This window comes from Nicotiana tabacum, chromosome 19 (assembly GCF_000715075.1).
Source record: "Nicotiana tabacum cultivar K326 chromosome 19, ASM71507v2, whole genome shotgun sequence".
In the NCBI taxonomy this organism is placed as follows: Eukaryota; Viridiplantae; Streptophyta; class Magnoliopsida; order Solanales; family Solanaceae; genus Nicotiana; species Nicotiana tabacum.
Window position 1 is genome coordinate 62,234,755 of NC_134098.1, and position 9,003 is coordinate 62,243,757.

Below are 9,003 nucleotides of genomic sequence, written 5' to 3' on the forward strand. Positions count from 1 at the left end.
TAAGAGCCAAAGTTCAAAGAGTTTCATTTCAAGCTCAAGAAAAAATACGGACTGCACAATAATTGTGCGGCCGCAGAAATAGCTATGCGACCGCACTCAGGAAAGGTGTGGTCCGCAAAAGAGCCCAATGCGGCCGCACCTAGAATTATGCGGATCGCAGAACATGAGAGATGCGACCGCAATCCAGAATTGTGCGGCCGCAAAGTCAACTCCTGTCAAGATCTGAAGAGAAGTACAGACCACACATATAATTGTGCGGCCGCATAATCTCCGAAAGGGCAATTTTGTCCAAAAATTCCAGCTTTGTATAAATATACTACTTTAACGAAATTAGGTCAAGTTTGGAATATTGAAAGTCCTGTAGCCGTTTTTACTTGCCTCTTTAGGCAACTTTAGCTTACTTTGGTGAATTAACATTGGATTTTTATCTTTTAATCTTGCAATATGAGTTTTATCACCTTTTTTCTTTATTTTCTTCTATACCCATTATGAGTAGCTAGATTTTTAACTAGGGTTGTGACCCAACCCTAGTGTGTGAGCCTAATAGGTGTTTGATTTATGGATTGTTTATGGTTATGTATTTATTATTTAGCCTTGTTCTTGCCTTTAATTGTAGAACTAATGGTGCAAACATTAGTTTATGCCTATTTGATTGGTCTCTACTTGAGAAAGAGAGACTTAGTCTAAGAAAACTTGGCTAACAAGAATTTGGGATAAAATCAAGAGATTGATAGCCCCAATTAAAGGGTTGAACCTAGAGATAGTAAAACCTGACTTGAGCATTTTATCAATTGTTTTGTTCAATACCTATTTGGACTTTAGAAAGCCAAATTGGGCAAAATCACTCTCTTATCGAGAGGTATTGAGTGGGTACTGGAGTGTTGATAGCTATAATACACCCCGACAAACGAAACAAGCTTTACAGTTTACAACCCATTAGGCAAATACCTAAGTGAAGGTCATAGCTCTAGGCTTTTTACACTATTTGAAAACCATCCGAAAACAATATTTTCTAGTTTTATATATTTAGAATTGTAATCCTTAACATAATTTAAGAAGTAAAAATAAAATCATATTTGTGGAAGTGCAACCAAGATACTTCACGTGCTTTTTTTTTAGTAATCCACTAGGCAGTGCCTAGGGCTAGTTTTTATATATATAGAAAAATGAAAAACAAAGTGTCATGAAGTCCTAAAAAATGAAAGAAACAAAACTTGCAAACTACATAGAACCTATTATCAAAGTTGAGTGAAATGCTCAACAATGATAGCACATGTGATCTAGTGTAGCTTTTATAACTAAAAACTAGCCCTTGAGGCCCGTTACACTTAATGTCCAGCTGAAAATTCCTCTTCTTGCTATAATAGCCTCTTTCATAAATAGCCACTGCCCATTTTCGATTCTTGCATGCATAACCACCTCGATTGCACTCATAGCCAATGATGATAAGAAACACCTTTCCTTTGCCTTATATCCTTATATGATGTGTGATTGCATCCCAAATCGAAAATATGCCAGTCCAATCTGCATAACAATGTAAGCCACGCAAATTCTTGAAAAAATGAACTGTACAAAGAAGTACGAGTACACTGTTTTTGATTTCATTTTTACGTGCCTTCCATTGGTTATATCTTGAAGCCTTTGCATGGAGTTGGTCCTGTGTCATTCTATTATCGTGCCTTATGGAGATTGTATCCCAATTTGTATCCAATTTGCCCGATATGAGCTGCCAAATGGGCCATAATGAGCTGCCAATTGTGCTACTGCGCCAGGATCCTAGCGAATACTTCATGTGCTTTATCCAAATGTATACCATTAATCCCATCTCAGCTTCCTGTGGATTCGATCCCGACTCGTTGTTGGGTATTATTATTCCAATCAACTATTTCACAACCCCGAATAGAGGTGTGACTTGGACGAGATCAATTTTTGGCGCCGTTGCCGGGGAGCTAAAAACAGATTTAGCTATATATTTGGTTTTGTATGTGAATTATCTTCTTTTCCTTCCGTGTTACTGATCTTTTTGGTGAAACAATTATAGGTGAAACAATGGCTCTTAACAACAATGATCCTCTCAGAAACATGCCTTTGGGGGATGTGGACATGGAAGATGACCAAGTTGAAGAGGTTCCTCTTGAACCTTAAGCAAATAGACGAGGCCAACTACCTCAAGACAACGTTCCCGTTCTACCCCCAAATCCACCAAGAGCGGCTCAACACCGGGTGTTGCCGAATGAAGGGTATGCAAGTGCCATAATCCTGCCCTGCATTAGGGTGGGCAACTTTCAAATCACAAATGTTATGCTCACATTGCTAGAGCAATGGGGATTCTTCACCGGGGCTTCGAATCAAAATGCATACAAACACTTGAAAGGGTTTGTGGACACTTGCTAGGGGAGTAAACAGACAAACGTCTCCGAAGATGCTTTAAAGTTGAGGCTATTTCCTTCATCTCTACGGGGGAAAGCCTTGGATTGGTTAGAAAGGTTGCCAAACCATTCCATCCATACATGGGATGAATTGGCGGAGAAATTTATTTTCAAGTTCTTTTCTCCCGGGCATATGGCTACTCTTAGATACGAGATTCTAGCATTCAAACAAGAACCCAATGAGCCATTGCATGAAATATGAGAGAGGTACCAAACTATGGTGAAAGAGTGCCCAAACAATGACATGACAGAGGCTATGATTCAACAAACTTTCTATAGGGGGATCAATACTACCAATCAATGCATGGTCAACCAACTTGCCGGTGGAAATTTCATGACAACGCCATGTGCGAAAACATATGAGATCTTAGATGAAATGGAGGATACTTCATCGGTATGGAAAAATAAAGAAAATGTTCCTCAAGGTGATCCAAACGTGATTCACCTACATAAAGAATTGCATGATCATGTGCAAGAAATTGTCGACTTAACCACCATAATGAATCAATTAGCCAAGGCTCAACTTCAACAAGTGCAAGGTCTTAAGCAAGTCAATGAAATGGAGGGAGTTAATATGCTGGTAAACAGGAGAAGGCAAAAGGGTCCTCAAGTGCAAAACCGTGTGAAACATTATATGCAAGAAGATAGTGGGTTTGATCAAGATGAATATTACAATGACCAAGAGGAGGAAGTACAATATGTGAACAACTTCCAAGGGCAAAGAAACAACTCTCAAGGCCCAAATAAACAACAATGGTGACCTCATGGTAATCAAGGAAATTGGAACAATCAAAACAACCAAGGGAATCGGAACAATCAAATTAATCAAGGAAATTGGAATGGTCAAAATAACCAAGGCAATTGGAGTGGAAATAGTCAAGGATATTAGGGAGGCAACAACCAAGGGGGATGGAACAATTACCAAGGAAATCAGGGGCCGGGCTTTCAAATGCCCCCGATGTATCAACAACTGAGCAACCCGCCCCCTTATCCTTCCCATGGTCCAATCTCTTCCAACAATGAGATGGGACAAATTGAGAACATGTTCAAATAAATGATGGAGAAGAATGCCGATTCCAATGCTCAACTAACCTCTCACAACACTTCAATTCGCAATTTGGAAGTTCAATTGGGGCAAATTTTGCAAGCTTTAAACATTTGTCCTAAGGGGGAACTACCAAGTGACATGGTGGTGAACCCAAAGGGTGGATACAACACGGGACATGCCATGGCCATGACTACAAGGAGTGGAAAAGGTGGGATGCATCCACCTCAAGTTAAAGGAAAATTGTGGATGATGATCAATTGGTACAAAAAGATGAAATCCCGAACAATGTGGTGCAAGCAAATGATGAAGTAAGAATTGATATTGATGACAATGTGGAGGAGACTCAAGAGGAAGTGAACCCGTCTAGGGAGCACATTGTTGACATACCGGAATCGGTAGTGCCAAAGGCTAAGGCACCAATGCCAAGGTCTCCTCCTCCATATCCTCAAAAGCTTGCCAAGCAAAATGGCGAGAATCAATTCAAAAAGTTCATTGATATGATGAAGAGTCTATCTATTAATGTTCCATTGGTTGAGGCTTTGGAGCAAATGTCTGGTTATGCAAAGTTCATGAAGGACTTGGTGACAAAGAAGCGGTCGATGTGTCACACCCCTTTTCTACCCCCAAAATGATAAAATGTGTTATTGATTGTAGGTTAAAGAGTTTTTCCAATTAAAGTGACAATTTTTGAAATATGGATTATTTTATTTATAGAGTCGCCACTTGGAATTAATTTTTTGCCGGTGTTCCAAGTCACCTTTTATTTGAATCCCTAGTCAAAGAAAGGTTTGACTCCTTTATTATTGGTCTGCAAAAACAAAGTTCGGATAAGGAATTCTGTTGACCGGGGAGAAGGTGTAAGGCATTCCCCGAGTCCCGTGATTCTAGCACGGTCGCTTTATTGACTACAACTTGGCTTAAGTTAATTTTGGATAAGCTGTGATTTATTTATTTCCACATTTTATCTATCCGCTTTTAATTATTAAAAAAAATAGAATTATCTTTGAAACGAATCACATGTATGAATCCATTTTTTATTGTGCCAAAACCATGTCACGCGTACGTGTACACAATTAATAGCATTTTATTATATTAAGATTATTTTGGACAAAGTTGCGCGAACACATACTTCAGTTTTAATTTTGGAAATCGCAATTATGTCATGCGAACGTATACATAATCACGATGATTTGATTAATTAGGAGCGCACCTAAAGCATTCTAACGCATTCATGATTTGTTTCTTTTCCCTAAGTTTGAAATTACCGTGAGGCCAAGAATGAGCAATATAATCTACTTCAAACTAAATTAAAACACATTTCATAAAGACCTTGTATACTTTTCCAAATTTAAAATTAACATTTTTATTTTTCTACTATTCACAAGATTCCCTTTTCCACAAAAAGGTTAAACATCCAGCAAACATGGAAAGCAAATGCAATCTACAGCTCCAACATTTACAATTATTATAACATTAATATAAAAGACAGAAGCATCTTCCACAACGAAATCTAATGAACCGGAAAAAGATTAAACAACATCCATACGTGCTTAACATTTATTCAAGCCCAAAACGATAATAACCAATATTAATTAAAAGAAAGGTTAGAGATTGACCTTTATATTGATGAGCAAAGCTGAAAATTTATAATTTAATCTGAACAAACAGAGCAACAACCGTAGGATTAGAACGCTGAAGCTACGAACCGAAACCTCGACATAGAAGCCTCACCGGATCTTCGACGGAGTTTGGTTGCTCGACTGGTTTTCGCCGGAATGGATGGTTGTTTATGGTGAAGACAAGAACGGTTTTCAGGTGGTTTGAAGGGTTATTTTGCAACAACTTTGAGGCGAGTTTGGCTATTTTTCAGCCCGATTTTCAGGTGGTTTAAGGGAGATTTATGGACTGTCTTTAAAGCTTTTTGGTTGCTCATTTTTAGAGCTGAAAGTGACAGCTTTTCATGGCTAAAACGAGCTGGAGGTGGTGGAGATTCTCATGGCTATTTTCAGTTCCGTTTTTGGGTTCTAGAGGTCAAGATTTATAGCTGTTCGCACCTTTTTTTACTGCCCGTTTGGGGTGGGATTTGAGCTGGTTTTAGGGAGCAATTTTTAGTTGTGTTTTGGCTGATTTTTTTTGGTCGATTTTGAGGGCCGTTTTTGCTTCCTCCTTTGAGCAGAAAATAAGGGATGGTTTTGTGAGTGAGGGACAAAGTGTGGGGGACAAAGTGTGGGGGACAAGCATGGGGGACAAGCGTGGGGGATAAAGAAAAGTGGAGTGGGGACACGCGTGGGGGGACAAAGAGTGGGGACACGCGTGAGAAGATGTGAGCGGGAAATATTCAAGTACGGTAAAAAATTAGGTGCTCACAGATGAATTGTGAAACTATAAAGATGACTCATCAAGTGAGTGCAATTGTGCACTCAATGGCTCCTAAATTGGAAGATCCCGACGCTTTGACAATCCCTTGTACCATTGGAAGTGCCGACTTTGCAAAAGCTCTTTGTGATCTTGGGAAAAGTATCAATTTGATGCCCTATTCGGTTTTCAAGACTTTGGGAATTGGGCAACCAAGGCCCACATCTTTGAGATTACAAATGGCGGATCGTACCATGAAGAGACCGTTGGGTATAATTGATGATGTGTTGGTTCGTGTTGATAAATTCACTCTCCCAGCAGATTTTATTATTCTTAATTGTGAAGTTGATTATGAGGTGTTGATCATTCTAAGGAGACCTTTCCTTGCTACAAGGAACGCTCTAGTTGATGTGGAAATCGAAGAACTTACATTCCGGGTTGGTGATGAAAAGGTGGTTTTCCATATGTGTAAATCTATGAGGCAACCCAATAGTAATGAGGTGTGTTCTTTCGTAGATTTGGTGACCGATGTGATTGTGGATGAAGAAAGTGCGGTGATGAATGTTGATGATACATTAGAGGCCGTTTTGTTAAATTTTGATGATGAGGAAATGGATGGCTTCATGGAATGTGTAAAGTCTTTGCAAGGGATGGGGTCATACAATCATGCACCTCAGAAACTTTCCTTGGATCTTGAAAATAGGAAAAATCCTCCTACAAAGCCTTGAATTGAAGAGGCTCCTATCTTGGAGTTGAAGCCATTGCCTCCACATCTCAGGTATGGATTTCTTGGCCCTTGTTCTACTTTACTGGTTATTCTTTCCTCTTGTTTGACTAACATGCAGGTTGACTCTACATTGGCGGTGCTCAACAAGAGGAAGAAATCTATTGAGTGGACTTTGGTGGACATTCGAGGAATAAGCCCCGCATTTTGCATGCACAAGATTAATTTGGAGAAAGATGCCAAATCCTCCATTGAACATCAAAGGAGACTCAATGAAGCAATGTAAGAGGTGGTCAAAAAGGAGATCATCAAGTGGTTAGATGTAGGGGTTATTTACCCCATTTCCAATAGTTCGTAGACCTCTCCGGTGCAATGTGTCCCAAAGAAAGGGGGCATGACGGTGGTTACCAATGATAAGAACGAGTTGATTTCTACAAGAACGGTGACCGGGTGGAGAGTGTGTATGGACTATCTCAAGCTCAACAAAGTCACAAGGAAGGATCATTTCCCACTTCCCTACCTAGATCAAATGCTTGATAGGTTGGCCGACCGTGATTTCTATTATTTCCTTGATGGGTATTCCGGCTACAATCAAATTTTCATTGCTCCGGAGGATCAAGAGAAGACTACTTTCACATGTCTTTATAGTACTTTCGCATTCTCGCGGATGCCATTTGTCTTATGCAATGCACCAATGACTATTCAAAGGTATATGATGGCTATCTTCACGGAAATGGTGGAGGATTTCCTTGAAGTCTTCATGGATGACTTTTCAGTGGTTAGGAATTCTTTTGATGATTGCTTGAAAAATTTGGATAAGTTCTTGGCAAGATGTGAAGAGACGAACTTGGTGTTGAGTTGGAAGAAATGTCATTTTATGGTTGAGGAAGGCATTGTCCTTGGCCAAAAAATTCAAAAATTGGCATTGAGGTCGACAAGGCGAAAATAGAGGTGATTTCTAAACTTCCACCTCCAACATCCATGAAAGGATTGAGGAGTTTCTTGGGTCATGTAGGGTTCTACCGGCGTTTCATCAAGGAATTTTCCAAAGTGGTGAACCCTTTGTGTAAACGTTTGGAGAAAGATGCCAAATTCCATTTCAATGAGGATTGCATGAAGGCATTTGAATTGCTCAAGTTCAAATTGACAACTACTCCTATTATCATTGCCCCGAATTGGAGCTTGCCTTTTGAGCTCATTTGTGATGCTAGTGATGTGGAGGTCGGAGTAGTTTTCGGGAAACGTGTCAATAAGATCTTTCATCCGGTCTACTATGCTAGTAAGACCATGAATGATGCCTAAGTCAATTACACTGTGACCAAAAAAGAGCTCCTTGCTATTGTTTTTGCTATGGAGAAGTTCTGCCCGTACTTGATGGGTAGAAAGGTGATTGTCCACACGGATCATGCAGTACTTCGGTACCTTATGAGCAAGAAAGATTCAAAGGCTCGTTTAATGATATGGGTGCTTTTATTGCAAGAGTTCGATCTAGACATCCAAGACCGCAAAGTCAGTGAAAACGAAGTGGCGGACCACTTGTCTCGCTTGGAGGAGGAGGTTCTGCCACATGACGGCCTTGAAATCAATGACTCCTTCCCCGACGAGCAACTTATAGCCATTTCAATGATGGAGATGCCATGGTTCGCTGATTTAGCAAATTATCTTGTGAGTGGTATTGTACCGGATGAGTTCTCTTCAAACAAAAAGAACAAGCTCAAACAAGATTGCCTAGACTATTATTGGGATGAACCGTACCTCTTTCGGATTTATGCCGATGGCGTGATTAGAAGATGTGTGCCGGAGGAGGAACAAGTTAAAATTCTTGGGGCTTGTCATTCTTCACCATACGGTGGTCACCATGGGGGAGCAAGAACGGCGGCCAAAGTGTTGAGTTGTGGATTCTATTGGCCTACTCTCTACAAGGACTCAAGTGATCTAGTCAAGCGTTGTGATGAATTTCAAAGGGCCGATGGGATTTCAAAGAAAAATGAGATGCCCCTCACCACCATCTTGGAAATTGATATTTTTGACGTGTGGGGTATTGATTTCATGGGACCATTTGTAAGATATTGTGGAAACACCTACATTTTGGTAGCTATGGATTATGTGTCAAAATGGGTTGAGGCCATTGCTCTACCCAACAACGAAGCTAGAAGTGTGGTGGCATTTTTGAAAAAAGAACATTTTCACAAGGTTTGGTACTCCGTGGGCCATTATAAACTATAAGGGGTCGCATTTTTGCAACAAAGTTTTTGATACCTTGCTTAGCAAGTGTGGTTTCACTCACAAAGTCATGACCCCCTATCACCCTCAAGCAAGCGGACAAGTGGAAGTCTCCAACCGGGAGATCAAGAGTATTTTTTCAAAAATAGTAAATTCCAACCGGACGGATTGGTCAAAGAAACTTGATGATGCTTTATGGGCTTATAGGATGGCTTACAGAATAC